This window comes from Triturus cristatus, chromosome 10 (genome assembly GCF_964204655.1).
Source record: "Triturus cristatus chromosome 10, aTriCri1.1, whole genome shotgun sequence".
Lineage (NCBI taxonomy): Eukaryota > Metazoa > Chordata > Amphibia > Caudata > Salamandridae > Triturus > Triturus cristatus.
The window spans coordinates 132,463,163-132,477,847 of record NC_140593.1 but is presented as its reverse complement, the minus strand read 5'-3'; the positions used below and the strand labels follow the sequence as shown (position 1 = coordinate 132,477,847).

At 44.1% G+C, this 14,685-nt stretch overlaps 1 protein-coding gene across 1 annotated transcript in view; it reads right to left on the bottom strand.

Annotated features, from left to right (window-relative positions):
- NOD1 (nucleotide binding oligomerization domain containing 1) overlaps nt 1-14,685 on the bottom strand; it is a 559,036-nt gene that overhangs the window by 129,948 nt on the left and 414,403 nt on the right. The gene's annotated exons all lie outside the window — the stretch shown is intronic.

Sequence of the window (14,685 nt, the reverse complement as noted above, 5' to 3'; positions counted from 1 at the left end):
CGTACTTATGCCACGGGTATTGAGCTCGCACTTACGTCACGGGTCCTGAGCTCGCACTTACGTCATGGGTCCTGAGCTCGCATGTATGCCATGGAGCCTGAGCTCACACTTACGCTACGGGTTCTAAGCTTGCACTTATGCCACGGGTCCTGAGCTCGCACTTACGGGTTCTAAGCTTGCACTTATGCCACGGGTTCTTAGCTGGCATTTATGCCACGGGTCCTGAGCTCACACTTACGCTACGGGTTCTAATCTTGCACTTATGCCACAGGCTCTGAGCTCGCATTTATGCCACGGGTCCTGAGCTCACACTTACGCTACGGGTTCTAAGCTTGCACTTATGCTACGGGTTCTGAGCTCGCACTTACGCTACGGGTTCTAAGCTTGCATATATGCCACGGGTCCTGAGCTCGCACTTACGCTACGGGTTCTAAACACTTATGCCACGGGTTCTGAGATCGCTTTTATGCCACGGGTCCGGAGCTCACACTTACGCTACGGGTTCTGAGCTTGCACTTGTCACACAGGTTCCGAGCTTGCACTTATGGCAGGGGTCCCTAGCTTGCACTCATGCGATGTGTTCCGAGCTTGCACATATGCGATGGGCCCTGCCATGAACTAATAGCACTGATATAAACGAACCTAACATGCGACTGCTCCTGCCCCAGCCCCGCCAGCCTCTCATAGACAGCGGCTCACCCGAGATGAGACCTCCTGCACCCCGGCCCCGCCAGCCTTTCATAGATGCCAGCTCCATTCCGTACGGCCTTTCAGAGACACTCCTCTGTTCAGGTCCTTTCAGAGACACTCCTCTGTTCAGCTCATTTCAGAGACGCTCTGTCTGCACCAACCCTCTCGGCCTTTCAGAATTGCATAAATGACAAAAAATTCTGTAGTCCCCCACAGGCCGGTCCCGGAAACATCCGGCTGGGAGAACCCCCCGAGGGTGGACCATGGACTGGCAGGGACTTCACACGACACCACCCGGGGAAATTCAGGATCTCCCGGGGAGTTTATTCTGTAAACCGAGAGGTGGGCGGGGCAGTGCGGCCTTCACTTTCACTCTGCAGCAGGGCGGGTTCAGTGCCTGCTGCTGCGAAGTCTGGGCGCCGCGGAAAGCGAGGCCCAGAGACCTCACACATGCCAGCCAGGGTCTGGTGCAGGGTAGAACACCCCCGGCAGGGGGCACTCCCGACCACTGGAGTATAGCTAACGCTGGCCCCCACTCTTGTGGCTTCAACGCGCTCTAATTATCATTGCCTTAACGGTCGATGAAAAGGCGTAGTTGCTACTGGAACCTGTGACCCGTATGCAGCAGGCGCATGAACCCGTTCGACTGCACCTGCTGCTGTGTAGGTTACACTAGGCTCTCTGCAGCAGAAGGATTACCACACGCAGTCACCCCTCGAACTAGGATCTGAACCCCGACTTTCAAGTTACGCAGAGATGGCCACAGTGGGTGCATTGCCCCTCCCACCGATCTGGAAGAGGTGCGTTTTTGGTATGTATATGATCTTTTTTAAGATTAAACCCTTTTTAAGGGAAAGTATTGAGCAGCATAGAGCCAGAGATCTGTAACCAGTAATAGTGTTACCTTTAACAATAGCAATAAAGACACATATGGTGAGTACCAAATGCCATAAGAGAGAACTAGCCAATAATAATGTGACCATCACAAAACCGAATACATAATACATGCTTATTTTTGGAAGATTTTGAGTAAATAAAAAAGAAGGGTAAGGTTATATAGAAGTGGAAAAGTATCACGGATACCAGAGTATTGATTAACCAAAGGTGGCCAGCAAGAGCTACAATACAACTTATGTATAAATACCGAGATATCAATACGTAAACATAAATATTATAGCAATGTATAAGTATAGCAGATAATTCAGATATGTCATGGGGGCTTAAAAGTGTCGAATCTTAAAGTCCCTCAGTAGTATAGGGTGCATTGTTGGCTTTGGCAGGGCTTTTAAGTGGGATGAAAAAACTGGGGGGTCTCTCAAAGGGGCGTGGTCAATGCAATCAAGGGCGTGGCATAAAAACACGTAAGCTAAAAATCCGTGTTTAGCACAGTGTGCCGACAGACTTGTATTTTGCTGTTCCTGTTATTGTGTCCAGGTATATGATACAACAAGTCACTTCATACCTACAAGTCAGAACATATGGCTTTGTCAATGGTTGTTAGTTGCATAAGTTAAATAAGCAACAACTATGGCTTGTATACAATATTGAAAAAGCTTCCACTTAAAGCCTGGTGACACCAGGGCAATGTTGCTGCTCCTGAATTTCAAAAAGAGAAGGGAAATCCAGAGAGAAAATGACTCTTTAAAGGACTTCCCTTCCCCTGCAACGCTCACCACGTGCACATCAATGTGCCTGCAGTCACTGAAGTCTGGAAAAAACAAGCATTGGCATAGCCAATAAGTCTCGCTTTTGGGACCTTATATTTAGTTATGCAGCACAATATCCTTGTTTATAGTTTATCCTTGACCCTGTGCTTGGATTGGAGGTGTGGGTCTTGATGTCAGTGTGGTTGAAATCAGCATTTCTAAGAATGTGTGTGTAGTAATTAATGCTGTGTGTATACTGAGGAAATATGAATTTTGTGATCAGTTATGTCCCCTATCGTAGACCCCAACGGCTCCATGTACATGCTATAAGTACATGTATGTTCCCTCCTGCTCCAGTTCTGAAGACGCAAATATATGTGCGTCCACCGTCAACATGTCCTCTTTCAGATCCGCCATGAATGGGTCAGATATTCCATTCCTAAGTATGAAAGGCCACCGACTTTATATGGTTCACTTTCCACATTTTACAGATTCAGGCGAGTAGGCCCGAATTCTGTCATCAAGCCTTTTTTCTGCCTTCTGCCTCTGAAAAGCTCCAGTCTGAACCTGCATCTGTATCCATGAACTTTGTCCTACTCCCTGCGCGGCTAACGGTGCCTGATCCAGCCTGTCGCCTGCCAAGAACTGTATTTCACCTTCAAGATTATCTTCTCCGCTCCTCATCCGATGCATTCCTGTCTAGTAGTTTAGGTAAACATTCCTCCAGCTACCGTGCAAAGGGCCAGGCCTCGCTGCCCTCATGCAAGTAATTCATAGCCCCGTTACCATGGAATATTCCTACCCCCTCGCATCTAGTGTAGACACTTAGACGCTTGTACACACACTAACAGTCAGTATAGAATAGATTCTATCCTAGAGACCTCTCCTTTTGGATAACACAGTTCTTTAAACATAGGATATTAGATATGATTTGGGATTAGGTTGACACGACCCCCAGACTTCTGTCTCCACATGTAGAGCTAAATGTCAAGTCCCCTTCACCCTCTAGTTGCACGTCAATCACACGTCATGCGGCTGCGCGCGCATCTCTGCCAACTATTTCTGCTGACATTGCAGGATTCTCTTATGGATCCACCCACTTGTGACATCATGTATGATGACGTTTATTAAATTACGCCCATGTACCGCCTCTATTAGTTACGTATGCACCTTTTATCTACACTATCAGCTGTTACGCCTCTTGCATCTGTTTCACTGTAATGTATTTTCTATAAAACTGCCTATTTGTCAATAATGTATGCCCTTCCTTCCTGAACTTTCGTGGTGATGGAATAGAATGCCTACAATTCGAATTGTATTCCTTTGTATAGGAATAAAGCCTTTTAAAACCTCTAATACCACGGATTCTGCCTCTTATATTTACTGAGTTATTCTTAATAGACTTTACCGCATAAAAAATAGTACCGGTAACGAAATATTTACCACATAAATTGGCGCCCGAACAGGGACACTTTCTCATCTCACGCGCCGGCGGTGCGTTGCAGGCCCGGTCTCCTGCCACAGCTGAACGGACAAAAACGCGTACCTGCAGGATTTCCTGTATCTCCCTCCGGCCAAGCGGGGACGACTGAGGCTGCGATCAACACCCAGACGAGGCGGTGAGAAGTGCGAAGTATCCCGACCAGAGCCTAGCTGAGAAAGCAAGATCCGAGGTATACAGAGACCCGCCAGGTTCCGAGGTTCTGAAGTTTCGAGTCCAGTCGAGTCGAGTCCAGTCCGGTCCAGTCCAGTTTCAGTTCCGTTCCGAGGCCTTCCGTTCCGAGCTACCCGGTGAGTACCATTACCGGGGAGGCATTTAACGTGCACATAGTCTGTGCCGGTCAAGACGGGTTTGGGTACACAAATCCGGTCTGCACTGTTTTAGCAGTGTATCTGTACTGTTTAGCAGTATATATAGTATGTCTTGCATATAAATAAGTATTATCTAGTGTCAGTATTATGTCAGTAACTAGTTTTCTATTAGTTATCATTGTTCGTAAAACTGTTAAGTGTTAAATGTTTTAAATACGTTCTATATATTGTGGTGTGAATGACTGTTCATTATTGTGTTTTTTGTATAAAGTGTGTTCTAGTAATAAGGTCTAAAAATGCCGCTCTTTTCGAAATTAAAACAGATCAAAACTAGAAAAGGTGTACTCGAAGAAGCTGTTCCCATCCCACCTAGGGACACTCCAGGGTACTTTATGTATCATAAGCATGGCCTAGATGCCGTATTATTTCTTGATTTATGGGTGGACTACACCAAAGAATTACCAGAGAGTCAGAGATGGCCCGCAGCGGGGACCTGGGATGCAGATTGCATCATGAGAGTAGAAGAAGAATTATGGAAAAAGAAAGCCAGACAGTCACAGAAAGATGCCATTGAATTATGGCGTAAAGAATCATATAGACCTACGGAAAAAGCACTCAGACAGGAAGAGAAAGGTAGAGAGAATTCAAATAAAACCCGAGAAAATCTATTACTTGAGGAAGGTACCCGAGTAAAATCAGAACAAGTAGATAGACAAAGAAACGCTCTTATGAATGGTATGTATCCACTTCTGGCCGAAGGGTTACCTAAGGCTACCCCGGAAATACCAAAAGACTTAACTCCTCCATTGCTCCCGATAAAAGCACATCCCAAAACACATCCCAAAACAGCAAAGGACGTTTTCCTTTCCTCCTATTTAGATGACGCGGCTCCCGAGTATGCTAATGCCATACCACCCACACCGCTTGCCGATGGTGTTCAACACCAAGAGCATCCGTCTGTATCCCCGCAACTATAAACTCCTACACAAGTTCCAACAGGTCCGTCCGTTTCTACAGTTTTTCCCGCATCTACAATCTCTATCCTACGCCCAACGAATCCTTTCGTGCCTAGCACCTCAGATGGTGCTACAGGAGGTACGACAGACATGTTTGCCACCCCGCCGCGAAATAAACAGACCCTTAGAGATTTAGCACTCCAACGTACACCCCAGCTAGCGACATCCGACATGTTTAAAGAACAGCTTGTGGATTGTAGATACGACCCAGTACCAGGTAGACAGGTTAAATTGCTCATATCATCACTACGTATAAGACGAGCTACATTATATTTAATGACAATACCAGGAATGGGTGAACACCTAGACGAAATATATCGCTTTGTCCAAACAGGGCAAGGTCCAGAAAGTATTAACGAAGCTATGGAATACCAGAAAGTGGATGTCCAAAGACAACTACTACGTTTTTTCATAAATTGTGTAATCAGGAATCAAGACAGGCCTGGGGCAGATCACGATACCATGCAAAGACTTGCCAAATGGGGTCAGAACATATCAGAAGAGAAACATGATAGACAGGCGTGTATAATCGCCATGTGTCGAAAGATCCGCAAGGAAGTAGAACGAATACATAAAGAAAGACGAGAAACCGACAGAGTAGAATCAGAAGAAGAGGAGGAGCAAGAATCAGATCAATTAGAAACAATAGCTTATGTAGGTAGAGGAAGACCCCATAATAATACCAGAGGTTTTAATGACCCGATACGTCCAATACGTCCAGAATATAATAGACATTTTCCAAACCCTATGCTAAATACGAAATCCCCTGAACACCTATTCCAAGCTGCTGATAAATTACTCCGAGATCGAAGGGGGTACCACATGCTCGATTCCATGGACGAACAAGAATTAGCCAGGTCAGCAGTACAATGGGCTGACAGTCCCGGCGAATACAATGATGATGTACTTGCACACACGTTTCTGAATCTAGATCCATATGAACAGCGTTTAGCTAGTATATACATGATTCAACACCTCCTTATATTATATAAAAGCCAACACTCCGATCCAGGACCCTTACCTGACATATTGACAGAACTACTCACGAATATATGGAGAGGGTCAGGTACTGATTTGATTAAGGAAATTCTAGAATCCCGAAACCAATATTTAAATTTCATATGCCCAGAACACGTTCCAGTTCCCATTATGGGAAGAAAAATGTATCACATAGATAGACAGAACCCGTTACGCGAAGTGCACCCAATAAGAGGTGCCGGTGATAATTTTACACGCGTGTTTGTGTACACGCCTATAACTAAATTGGAATTATTAGAAATGAAGAAAGTAGTACCCAGCCATGACAAGGATCCAGCAGGTTTCCACCGTGAGATAAAAGACATGTTACTCATGGGAGAGTATACCTACCCCGATATTATGAAAATATTAAAAGTCCTATTACCCGCCGGTGTTTACGAAAAACTCAAAGAAAAGGAATGGGAGGTGGGAGACCAAAAGATAGATTGGACAGCATTAGAAAACGAAGAAAAGGCCAGAGCTGCAGGAGCAGGGCTTGGGGAAAAGACTACAGCACTAGCAGGATTACTAATACAGGTACTGCCACGTTTATTAACTACGAAAAAGGAAGACTGGGGTGCAATCTCAGCCTGCAAACAAAAGCCAGATGAAGACACTAGTGATTTCTATTCCCGATTTGAAAAATGTGTTAGTATAAATAGTGGCATAAAAGCCAGTAGTGAGTCATATCCACATCTGTTTGTGACAAAATTAGTTGAAAATTCTCTGCTACAAGTCAAGAATAGAGTATTGAAGTTCGAAAGTACCTGGCAAGGTAATACCCCATCACAGATGTTACAGATGTTACAATATCACCACAATAGAATTAGAGAAGAACAAGAACACGAACAAAGACGTATGAAAGATACAAAAATGAAAATGCTTGTTGCACAGTCAGTTCCAGCCGATAGTCATCAAAAGGGTGATTCCGCAGGTCCTGCGAAAGGGACATGCAACTATTGTAAACAACCAGGTCATTATATACACGATTGTCCAGTCCTGAAACATAATATTGCCACAGGTAGAACGCATGAGAGACCACGTCCACCTAGACAGGATCAGAATCAACAACAAATCCCTCAGCATGCACAACCTAGGTTAGCTCCGCAACAACTAGCTCCGCAACAGGCAGCTCCACAACAGATCGTAGCACCACCACAAGCGCAGCCTATTGCTGCAACCCAAGCAACAACACAACAGATGTATCAGTATGCACAAACAGATTATCCCGATTATCAGCGATACTCATGAGATAGCCTAGAGAGGGAAGTTGGCTTACCCCTTATTGAGGTTCCTGTAGACCAAGAGGGACCTTATGTACATAGTGAACTATTAGGGGAAGACAGAAAGTTTTTACTTGATACAGGGGCAAGCAGAACAACTATAAGATGCAGTGAAGTTCCAGGGGCACCCCTCTCAGGCTCACAGAATATTTCCCTTGGATTCTCAGGAAAACCTATAATAAATGACGTAACACAACCTCTTCCACTTACAGTCGGTCCATTGACACGTACTACAGATTTATTGCTTACTAAATCATGTCCAGAAAACTTGTTAGGCATAAAAACATTGAAAGCTCTAGGAGCCATAATATGTTGTTCTCCGGAAGGAGTACGACTATTTTTACGTGACTTTAAAGGTCACTACGTATCCAGAGACATGGATTACCGACTGCAGAATTTACCTACACATTTATGGGCACAAGGCCCCACTGATGTTGGTTGCATGAACATTACACCATATCGAGTTACACTGAAAACAGGAATAGTACTACCACGAATGAGACAATACAAGTTACCACCAGATGCTATAGTGGCTTTACTGCAAATCATTGACGAGCTCATTGCACAAGGAGTGGTTGTCGAAACCGACTCCAATGTATGTAATTCCCCGATAATTCCGATTCTTAAAAGAACGGATCCAAAAGCACCACCAGTATATCGATTAGTTATTGATCTGCGCGAATTAAATAAATGTATTGTACCACAATACCCTGTGGTCCCAGATATCTCTTCATTACTCACAGCTATTGACTCAGAAGCAACGTTCTTCACTGTAATTGATCTCAAGAATGCTTTCTTTAGTGTCCCAATCGATCCGGAAAGTCAATATCTGTTCGGTTTTAGTTTAAATGGACGAAGTTTTAAATTCACACGCGCACCTCAAGGATTTACAGAAAGCCCCAGCATCTATAGCCAAGCACTGAAACGAGAACTTGACAGTATCCACATGCCAGTTAACACTGCCTTGCTTCAATATGTCGATGATCTGCTGATCACCGCCCGAAGCGAACCTGAATGTGAAAAAGCGTCACTGACGGTTTTAAAATTTCTGGCTGACAAGGGGCACAAGGTGTCCCCTTCTAAGCTGCAATTCTGTGTCCAGCGAGTTGTTTACCTTGGGCACTCGCTGTCCAAGGAGGGAAGGCAGCTTACATCCGACCGCATCCAGTTAATTGCTAACATGCCACCACCCAAGACACAAAAGGAGGTGCGGGCTTTTATAGGCCTCACTTCATACTGTAGGCAGTGGATCCCTCAATATGCATTTCTAGCAAAACCACTCATCCAGTTGACAACACAGGAGGCAGCCACATCGACTGTCCTCCCTTGGACTCAAGAACATACACACGCTTTTGAAAGCTTAAAGAAAGCTTTATGCCAAGCACCTGTCCTAGCAACACCATGTTACAGTAAACAGTTTACACTCTTCGTTACAGAACGCGAAGGTACTGCTTTGTCAGTACTCACTCAGGAACAAGCAGGATCACACAAACCATGTGCTTATTTCTCTAGTACATTAGATCCAGTAGCTCAGGCACTTCCAGCGTGCCTGAAATCGGTGGCAGCAACAGCTTTAGCAATCAGACAAAGCGATGCCATAGTGCTAGGACATCAATTGACAGTACAAGTACCACACGCAGTAGAGGTTCTCTTGAACCGCACACAAACACAACACTTGACTATAGCGAGACTCACCGGTTACGAACTGACATTGTTTCAGCCACACATAGAAATCAGACGTTGTAATACGTTAAATCCTGCCACACTGTTACCAGTAGGCGGAACAGATCCATTGGCACATGATTGTGTCGAAGTCATTACTATCACGACGAAACCCAGACAAGACTTGACAGATATCCCTTTGTCAGATCCAGACTTGACATTGTATGTAGATGGGTCATGTATGAGAACAAGTACAGGAGAGTTAGTGGCCGCTTACGCAGTCACAACAGACACTGAAGTCATTGAAACAAATTGTATTAATACTTTGTCAGCTCAAGCAGCAGAGCTCATCGCTCTAACACAAGCCTGTATTCAAGCCACAAATAAAAAAGTCAACATATACACAGATTCACGTTATGCATTCGGAGTCGTCCATGACTTCGGCGTACTGTGGCGAGAGAGAGGTTATTTAACTTCTCACGGTGCCCACATCCAACACGGACCCCTCATTCAAGCCCTATTAGACGCGATTCATCTACCTACTGCAATATCGATTATGAAATGCAAGGCCCATACAAAAGTTACCGATATTATTTCTCAGGGTAATGACCTAGCTGACAGAACAGCTAAACAGACTGCTCAGAATCAGACTCACACAACTGACATGACAAAGACAATAGTTCCGACACCAACACATTGCATGACAGTTAAGGATCCCGCCCTTGATGTAATTGACATACAGACACATGCTACACCAGAAGAAATAAAGAAATGGACTGAATTAGGAGGGATCCAAACAGATCAAGGATGGATGACGAAGGAAAAATCTATATGGTTTCTTCCCGACTCAATGGTCCAAGTCATCATTAACACCATACATAGTCCAGCGCACCTAGGAGAAAAAGCTATGCTAGACAGCATTCAGCACATTTGGTTCAACAAACATTTACGAGCCGCAGCTAAACAAAAAGTTCGTACCTGTATGATATGTTGTCAGTTTAATCCAGGTAAAAGCATCCCCGTAGAGCAGGGTGGATTCCAAACTCCCGATCATGCTTTTGAAGTCCTCCAGATGGATTATATCCAGATGGAACGATGTCGAGGATTCAAATATGTTCTCGTAGTTGTCTGTGCTCTTTCCCGTTGGACAGAAGCATACCCGGTTTCAGATTACACTGCCCCGACTACTGCCAAACAGTTAGTTCGAGAATTCTTCCCACGGTACGGTTTACCACGTGTTGTCTACTCAGATAACGGCCAGCCGTTCTCATCCGAACTAATGAAACACGTTTCCCTTTTATTAGGCTACCAATGGAAATTCCACTGTGTCCGACATCCCGAGGCGGCAGGTCTCGTGGAACGTCATAATCAAACTCTGAAAATTAGATTGTCCAAAATATGTAGAGAAAAAGGAGTCGATTGGATAGTAGCCTTACCAGTTGCGCTCTTTTACATGAGAATGGTAGCACATTCTCGAACAGGGCTATCCCCGTACGAGGTGATCTTCGGTAGACCACCAAATATGTGGGGGACGCCTATACCTCGCAAAATCACTGATGTTGACTGTAATATGCTGACAGATTACCTGGCTTCCTTGATGTCTGCACTACAATCTTGTCGTTCACAGGTATCCGCAGCTTTTCCCGACAATACTGAGGTGAAGCCCCATGACGTGGTTCCTGGGGACCTGGTGCTGGTCAGGAATTTTGACCGGAAGACCCAACTGGATCCTAGGTGGAAGTCACCGAAGTTGGTTCTACTCACCACAAGGACAGCCGTGAAAATCGAGGGACGGAAAGGGTGGTTGCACTCGAGTCATATCAAGAAATTTTATGGACTACCATCCAGTGTAGATACTCAACCCTGTATTCCCTCACAGACAGACTCAAAGCTCCCCTTGGCTGAATTAACAAAACCAGAACTTTACAAACTAAAATTGAGGTCTAGTAAGTCAGACAATTTGATTGTTTAAGTCCTCTCCAAGGTGAATCGGTTGAATTTGTCTCTGACATGTATCCTCTAGACCGGAATAGAGAAAGAAATCATCAGATGCAGCTCAAGAAGCATGCGTATTGTAAATCATTTCGTAGTCACTGCACAGTAACATTATAAATTTTGTTTTTTCTAAGTCTTCTGATCATCATTGTCAGCATACTATTACACATGTATTGCCCTATTTCTAAGCGTGCTTACAATATAACTGCAGAACATTCTTTTAGTGAATTACCTCCGCATGAGTTGTCCTATAGATTTGCGCTGCGCAACAACACATTCATTAGTATGTTACATCATTCCCATCAAACCAGCAATGCCACAAATTGTTGGATATGTGGCCGACTCCCTCCCTATCAGAACTATAAGGGAGTTTTGCCCCTCTTTCCCTATCCGTTCACACACAATGGCTCCTGTGGAGCATGGTTTAGTTTGATTAATTCCCTAGATTCAAATTCCGCAGTTTATCAAGACAACTGGGTATGGGGAAACCTGAACTTAGTTTTGCTTAAAGTCTGCTACCCTAACAAGGAGGGACTTCCCAAAAGAACAGGAACTGATCTAGAAAATGAAGTATATGGATTAGGTAATTTTACACTTAACCTTATGATCCTGAACGTTGAATCTGAAGCTACACCAATCTTGCCCGCCATGTCAGTATTCCCAGTAAAAGGGGAATTATGTATAAGAAAGAATGGCTCCATACACATGGGCCATAGTAAATGCACCACTGTAATAAAATTCAGTGATCAAGGCAAGTCTACATTCAGAGCTTCTCACCATTCCTACTTTATATGTGGCCAGACCGCATATATACGTCTACCTCTAGATTGGGATGGTACCTGTTACATAGCATTCCTTCTGCCACCTATTTTCCTAGCTCCTCCTGATTATCATAGAAATACCCATTTAGTACACAATAGACAGCAGAGAGATCTCCCAATTGTCGACTACACTGAAACAGCATGGGAAAAATACACAGATTTCAATAAAGGTTTCTTTACCTATATAGGTACAGTCACTAATAGTAAGCTGATACGTAGATTAACCAGAACCCTTGAAGCAGTAGTGAACGAAACTATTTCCGCCTTAGGCAATTTAACAGAAGAGCAGTCTGCTATGCGGATTGTTGTGCTTCAAAATCGTCTTGTCCTTGACGTCATCCTGGCCGATAGGGGCGGAGCTTGTAGGGTCATCGGATCAAGTTGCTGCATTTTCATACCAGAAAATTCACCGTCAGTATATAAAGCCATAACTCGCCTTCATAAGATTGTAAGCCAGATACACCAGAGTCCAGGCACCTGGACTTGGTCCGGTTGGTTCTGGGGCGTGTTGTCAGCCTGGGGATGGAGAATCCTATCCTTCCTAGGTATTGGCTTTCTCATACTATTCAGTTGCTGCTTATGTCTACAATGTGGGCCAGCGATTTGTGGTCTGTGTGCCACCTCGTGTATCCCACATCCAAGTTTTCGTTCGAGATCCCAGAAGAAGAAAGAAGAACAAATGATGCTATATGAACAGATCGATGGATTGATGAAGATCGATATCTCCTGAGGGTCCGTAGGGGACAAGGAGGGAATGAGGAAATATGAATTTTGTGATCAGTTATGTCCCCTATCGTAGACCCCAACGGCTCCATGTACATGCTATAAGTACATGTATGTTCCCTCCTGCTCCAGTTCTGAAGACGCAAATATATGTGCGTCCACCGTCAACATGTCCTCTTTCAGATCCGCCATGAATGGGTCAGATATTCCATTCCTAAGTATGAAAGGCCACCGACTTTATGTGGTTCACTTTCCACATTTTACAGATTCAGGCGAGTAGGCCCGAATTCTGTCATCAAGCCTTTTTTCTGCCTTCTGCCTCTGAAAAGCTCCAGTCTGAACCTGCATCTGTATCCATGAACTTTGTCCTACTCCCTGCGCGGCTAACGGTGCCTGATCCAGCCTGTCGCCTGCCAAGAACTGTATTTCACCTTCAAGATTATCTTCTCCGCTCCTCATCCGATGCATTCCTGTCTAGTAGTTTAGGTAAACATTCCTCCAGCTACCGTGCAAAGGGCCAGGCCTCGCTGCCCTCATGCAAGTAATTCATAGCCCCGTTACCATGGAATATTCCTACCCCCTCGCATCTAGTGTAGACACTTAGACGCTTGTACACACACTAACAGTCAGTATAGAATAGATTCTATCCTAGAGACCTCTCCTTTTGGATAACACAGTTCTTTAAACATAGGATATTAGATATGATTTGGGATTAGGTTGACACGACCCCCAGACTTCTGTCTCCACATGTAGAGCTAAATGTCAAGTCCCCTTCACCCTCTAGTTGCACGTCAATCACACGTCATGCGGCTGCGCGCGCATCTCTGCCAACTATTTCTGCTGACATTGCAGGATTCTCTTATGGATCCACCCACTTGTGACATCATGTATGATGACGTTTATTAAATTACGCCCATGTACCGCCTCTATTAGTTACGTATGCACCTTTTATCTACACTATCAGCTGTTACGCCTCTTGCATCTGTTTCACTGTAATGTATTTTCTATAAAACTGCCTATTTGTCAATAATGTATGCCCTTCCTTCCTGAACCTTCGTGGTGATGGAATAGAATGCCTACAATTCGAATTGTATTCCTTTGTATAGGAATAAAGCCTTTTAAAACCTCTAATACCACGGATTCTGCCTCTTATATTTACTGAGTTATTCTTAATAGACTTTACCGCATAAAAAATAGTACCGGTAACGAAATATTTACCACAGTACACACTCGTAGTAAATATGATGGGCCCAGACTATTTTTACCATCTCATTTCCATATGCAGTAGCCCTCTAATTTGATTTCTTTTGATAGTCTAATTCAGAAGACATTAGCATAACTTAATTTTGAAGCATTAATGCTCATTACTGCTAGGGCAGGCTTCTTGTCTTCATAATAGGGTTACATTGCTCAACAAAGCCGATAAACAAGTGGCTATTTTTAGCCACTTCACTATTATGCAGTTCCTTTGAACCAAACACAGAAACAGTACTTCACAGTAGTAAGTGGATAAAATTGGCCACAAATTAGTTCTACTCTGGAAATATATTCATGGTAGAAAGTAGAATCAGGGCACAGTGCAGACTGCCCTATTTTGAACGGCACCATTCACAGATGGCTGGCTCACGAACAACAAGCATTAAAAATGCAATATGTCTCGCATTTACACAAGTTTAAGCTATTGGCATTTTAAATGACAATGACTTTTATTTATGTTTTAAAAACGAAAACATAAATAAAAGACATTGTTGTTTACAATGCCAATAGCTCAAACTCTCGCAAATGCGAGACCTATTGCATTGCAAACGCTTGTTAATCAAAGTGCTTAGTGCATTCCCTGTCACTTCCATATCTAACAGAGCCCGAAAGACCATGATGAAGGTCCTTCAGAAAAACAACCAGTGAATATTCCACCCCAATGGACACCAGCTCATCCATGAGCTTATCTCTGTTTACCTCTTCAAGGGCAGAGCTGAAGTCCATGAAGGCAAGGTGTAAGGATCCCCATCCGGCCCTGGTG